This window comes from Spinacia oleracea, chromosome 5, assembly GCF_020520425.1.
Source record: "Spinacia oleracea cultivar Varoflay chromosome 5, BTI_SOV_V1, whole genome shotgun sequence".
Classification (NCBI taxonomy): domain Eukaryota; kingdom Viridiplantae; phylum Streptophyta; class Magnoliopsida; order Caryophyllales; family Amaranthaceae; genus Spinacia; species Spinacia oleracea.
Genome location: NC_079491.1, coordinates 29,828,531 through 29,834,708, shown reverse-complemented (window position 1 = coordinate 29,834,708; position 6,178 = coordinate 29,828,531).

Genomic DNA, 6,178 nt, shown 5'->3' with positions numbered 1-6,178 from the left:
GGGATACAAGGATACGAATTCTACAACTGATGTTCAAGCGCACTATTACTAGAATATTGTGGAAGTACGTTATTCTGATTTATAGATGTTATTGTCGTCTCTTGAGTTGATACTTATCAAGTGATCTAGATGAATAAGTCCAATACAAATAAATCATTTTAACCTAAAAAGACTCTAGAGAGAGATAAAAGTTAGAGAGATAAAATTCTCTGAAATTGTTCTTCAAGTTCATCCAGTTCATAGTTATTAGTTTTGTTTGTACCCTTATAACCTAAAATTAAAATACCCTCTGCGTAGAATAATCTCAACCAAAAACAAAAGAGTAACCATCAAAATTAATCACAAACACAGTCCCTATCCTCCTCTTCCTCCTTCCGCTTCCTATACAAAGTTACTTATCTTCCTTTTCTTTTCTTGCTATCTCAGTTCTGTCATGGCTACTAACAACAACACCACAACCTTCACCTACCCTCACCGCATAGGTATACTAGCTGTTGTTCCTCCACCAATTTCTGTTCCTGACCCGATTGATTGGGAGTATTGTGTGATTGGGCGGGTTTGGGATATGAGGGTTTATGAGATTGAATTAGTCCAACAGTTGGTAGATAGGTTCTGGCATCTTAGGCAACCTGTTCGGGTTCGTCCTTTTAATGATGACTTCCTATTCCAATGTTTCAATGAGCAGGATGCTTCTGATTTGGATATTAAAGGGTGGGTGCACTTTAAGGGAAGCTTGGTGGTGCTGCAACGCGTTCGAGGTTACTTCGTTGTGAAGGAATTGAACCTTAACCTTGCTGAATTATGGGTGGCAGTAGAGGGCCTTCCACTCCAACACTCGAATTCAGAGGTTGCAGCTGCTATTTTGGGCCACGTTGGTGACGTCACCGGGGTGGATGAATCTCCAACCCCAGGCTACCCGGTTACTTGTCCGCGGGTTAAGGTTCTTGTTAACCTGTTATTGCCTTTGATTCCAGGCTGTTATTTTCCCACGCACGATAATCATATCACGTGGATTCAATTTAAGTACGAGGGAATTTTCAGATTTTGCAAAAAGTGTGGTTTTGTCGGGCATGGCCCAACCACGTGCCGTATGCCTCCTTTGGCGGGGAGTGCATTATTGGAGCGTCGTTTTCGTAAATTTGAGGAACGTGGTCTTCGTGTTCTTTATGGCCCCACAGATGTCCCTCTTTATTCAAATGCGCTTCGGGGAATTTTTCCGACACCAGCGATTTGGACCACTTCTGTGTGGTATAATAATCATCCTGATGAAAATAATGGTGGTGGGGATATAGATGATGATTTCCCAGATGCAGGCAACCCACCGCCGCCTCAGCCACCACCTGGCCACTCGTTTCCAGGTCTGTTTCCGGCAGCCAATGCGGCTGGTTTCCGGGGACGGGCCAATGAAGTCACTCGCAGCGGTTTAGGACCGATGATACATGTGAGGGAGGAGCTTGAGATACGGGAACCTCACCAACACCAAAAAATGGGCCAGAATGACGTCACAGCATCTCATGCCACCTCTCACTCTGAGCAGGTGCATGTCATTCATGGGGTTCTTGGTCAACCTTTCCATGCTGAAGGTATGTCTCTTGCTGATAACACGTTGCATGATACTCCCCATATCCCTACAATTGCCTCTTCGATTGTTAGCAGAAAAAGGCCACGTGTCTCCTCCACTGAAGGCCACATCAACCCATCCCACGAGTATGTTGAAGACTTTGGGTCAGTAGGTGACGCTCTTTCTTCTTCGGTTATTTTGTCCCATTCTCCTCCTGCTTTGGATTACAATACTTCTCATTTGGGCCAGCCCATCACTTTTGAGCCCAATTCTTCTCCTGAACCTAGTGTTTATGTATCCTCAGCTGGTGTCCTTACTTATGGGCCTTATTTTCATAATCCTTTTGGGGCAGGCCCAAGTAATTGGCATGGGTGGAATTTCTCACCCACTCCTCCTAACTCTTCGGATCAAAGAGTACCGATTTTTGTTCCATCTTATTCTCCTGGCCCAGCAGTGGTTTTGGGCCTGCCTTTACTAGATCCTGGTCCAAGGTTTGTTGGGGATCCGTATATACAACCCGGTTTTCTGTCGACCGGGTCGGGTATTCTATCTCACGGGCCGTTTTTCCCATCTCCTTCCGGGTCTGGGCTAGATCCCGTGCTGAACAGGGGTGAGGAGCTTCTGACGCCGCCCAACTCGCCGGATCGCATTCCCCAGTTCATCCATTCACCATCGCCGTCACTTGCTTCCTCTTTTCCGACGGTGGCGGACAACAATTCTGGGTATGCGGCTGATTCTTCGTCGGCGGGGTTCAAATTTTATCATTCCATCAATGTCAACCACTCTCCTTCGGATGAATCAGAGGTTCTGCAGGAGGTTAATGTTGGTGGTGTCGCCAACAACATTCAGGGCAGCCACGCCTCCTCGGATTCGGAAATTCTCCCCATTGTCGACGATGGCGTTGCTCCGATGGATTACTCGCCTGTGTCTTCTCAGGAGGAATTGTCTGACTCCGTTGTTGATTCCACCTGTTCGTATGAATCTCCACCAATTTCGACTAAAGGGAAATCTCCTTTGAAGCTGTCTCTATCAAGGAAAGGGGATCGTGTGTGGAAATGGGTGAGGAACATTTGCCTTCAAAGCGTAAAGTTTCTGGTAATTCAAAGGGGTGTAGTGGTGCTGAGGTTCCTTCTTCTTGTTGCCCTTTCATGCTGCCTTTAAAGAAAAGAAGATGCTCAGGAGGTTCGGTTGTGTCGAAGGGAAGCCCTTCTGTGGGGCCGTGTCCTGGTGATGTGGTCCCTCAAAATGGGCCACCGTCAATTAAGTGAGGATCTGTTCCTGGAACTGTAGGGGTTTGGGTGGGACGGACTCCCCTAAAGTTCCGTATTTGGCTTCCTTAGTCCGTTCTTTTGGGTTAGATGTTGTGTTTGTTATGGAAACTATGATCTCTGTAGATAGTGCTCGTCAAAAGTTGGGTTCCCTGCCTTTTGTTGGTTTTGTGGGGTTGATGCGGAAGGTTTAAGCGGGGGTTTAGTGCTTTTGTGGTCTTCTGATGTACATATGGATCCTGTTTTAGTATGTAGCAACTTTGTGCTTTGTAAAATTTCCAATGTTAATAATGAAATAAGCTACATGTTGTTTGTGTACGGAGCGCCTCATTTAGTTGATCGAGCGTTAGTTTGGGATAAAATTTCTGATATTTTATCTCAGTACTCTAACATTGTCCTTATTGTTAGGTTATCATACATATGACAATTCATAAATCATGCGGAAAAACCATAAAGCCAGGAAAGCATATTATTTACACATAATCATTTAGCATAGTTTAGATGCATACACTTTGTTGCGTGCCTTCCCTAGCTGCGCCCGAATCGAACAAGAACAAGTCTTTAGGACTCCAAGTGTCGTCCCTCCGTAGATAGTCCACAGCACGTCCGGATCCTCCTTAAGCTTGACCAACTAGGATCGCCCTTAAGGTACTTAGAATTTTCGGCTAGTATAGGCAATTGTATGACTGAATTTTTGCTCTCAAAATCACTTTGAATACTTGAAAACTCTATACAAAATAATGACCCTAGGCCTTTATTTATAGAGGTATGGAAAGGGAATCGTAATCCTATTAGGATACGAATTAATTAAACTAGAATCCTAATAGAATTCTTATTTAATTAATTCATCCTTTTAGGTTTAGGAATTTAATCATTAGTCGAAACCTGATAGCTTTAGGATTCGTATAGCACACCAACACACACGCACGCACAGCAGCCCACGAGGGGCGCCATGCGCGCGCGCGCAGCCCGCGAGCTCGCAGCCCTATTGCCACGAGGCCCACACGATGCCGCAGCGTTGGCGCGCGCTGGGCCTGCCTTGCGGTGGGCCTGGCGCAGCCTTGGCTGGTGCGTTGTGGCGCGCTGGCTTGCTGGGCGATGGCCCGGCTTCGTGCTGGGCCTTCTTCTGGCAGGCCTCGTCCGATGCTAATTCGTACTATACGCTTCCGATTAATTTCCCGATTCCGGAATTCATTTCCGATACGAACAATATTTAATATTTCCGATTCCGGAATTAATTTCCGTTTCGAACAAATATTTAATATTTCCGTTTCCGGAATTATTTTCCGATTCCGATAATATTTCCGATTCTGACAATATTTCCGTTTCTGGCAATATTTCCGATTCCGGCAATATTTCTATTTCCGATAATATTTTCCGATACGTACCATGTTTCCGTTTCCGGCAACATCTACGACTTGGATAATATTTATATTTCCGATACGATCCATATTTCCGTTTCCGGCAATATCATCGTTTCCGGAGCATTCATTTCTTGCCTGTGACGATCTCAGCTCCCACTGAAACCAAGATCCGTCGATTCCGAATATCCATAGATGGAGTATTTAATGCCATTAAATACTTGATCCGTTTACGTACTATTTGTGTGACCCTACGGGTTCAGTCAAGAGTAAGTTGTGGATTAATATCATTAATTCCACTTGAACTGAAGCGGCCTCTAGCTAGGCATTTAGCTCACTTGATCTCACTGAATTATTAACTTGTTAATTAATACTGAACCGCACTTATTAGACTTAATATTATATGCATACTTGGACCAAGGGCACTATTTCCTTCACTTATTGGGGATTTCAATCAAGTTGAGTTCTTAGATGATAAACTTGGAGGGTCTTTTAATGTTCCTGGTCGTCATTCCTTTATGCAGTGGCGTCTTGATAATGGCCTGTTGGATATTCCATTTTCGGGTTGCCAGTATACCTGGACTAATAACCACCGTGACCATACTCTCTCGTTCCAGAGATTGGATAAGGCCTACGCTTCGGGGGAGTGGCTTGCAGATCATCCTGAAGCTTCCTTGCTTCATCAACCGATTTTTCTTTCTGATCATGCAGCTATTATTCTCCGTCAAGATTCAGCTTGATTGGTGTGTTCGTAATAGGAGGAGTTGGGGTATTAATTGGCGTGATCTTTCTTCCGTTTTGGTAGCAGCGGCTAATTCTATTACACCTGGTCCTGCAGCGTCCCTTTTCATTACAACCAAAGAGGAGTGTGTGGCCAGGGCTCAGGCTACGTTCCTTTACTGGCGTCAGCGTTCCAAGGTCAAATGGGATTCCCTTGGAGATTGTCATTCAAAGCTTCTGTTCGCTTCAGTTCAGGCTCGTAAACGTAAGAACAACATCTCCAGTCTTCAGAATGTGTCAGGTGAATGGATCACTTCTCCACCGGTTGTTCGTACCCTCATCTCAGATTTCTATTCAAACTTGTATGAGGTACACAGACCAGTTTCGGATTCGCTAGTTTATGACTGGGATCGTCTCCAGCTACCGTGCTTGTCTCAGGTTAATAAGGAATTTTTGATGGTTCCTTTCTCCCCGGTAGAGATTCGCTCAGCCATGTTCAACATTTCTGACAACAAGTCCCCAGGTCCGGATGGGTTTTCAGCGGCATTCTTTAAAACTCATTGGGATAAGGTGGGGTCTCTTGTTATTACTGCAGTTCACTTCTTCTTTGCTCATGGGTTTATGCTCAAGGATTGGAATCGCACTTTCTTGGTTCTTATCCCGAAAATCCAAAGTCCATCGCAGGTCTCCCATTTTCGTCCTATTGGGTTATGTAATGTCATTTACAAGTGCATTACAAAGTGTCTGACCCATCGCCTGCGTTCTGTGTTACCTTCTCTGATTTCTGTTACTCAGAATGCATTTGTGCCAGACCGCTTGATGTCAGATGAATTCCTGATTACTCACGAGTTATTATCTTTAGTGAATAGGACTTCAGCTAGGAAGAAGTTCTTTGCAGTTATTAAGCTTGATATGAATAAGGCTTATGACAGGGTTCGTTGGGAATTCTTGTTTCAATCGTTAAAGGCTTTTGGGTTCCCTCCTTACTGGGTCCATATCATACGTCAGTGTGTCACAACTGTCTTATCAAGTTCTGGTTAATGGGGAGCCTTCTCGGGCGTTCATCCTGAAATGTGGTTTGCGACAGGGGGACCCCCTCTCCCCGTACTTATTCGTGTTATGCATGGAAGTTTTCTCTGCTCTTCTGCGTCGTTCTGAGAGGTTGCATCTTATTGAGGGGATTTCAATTTCCCGTGGAGCTCCGTCGATCTCTCATCTATTTTTTGCAGATGACTCACTTCTCTTCTTCCGGGTGACGCCTAAGGCCT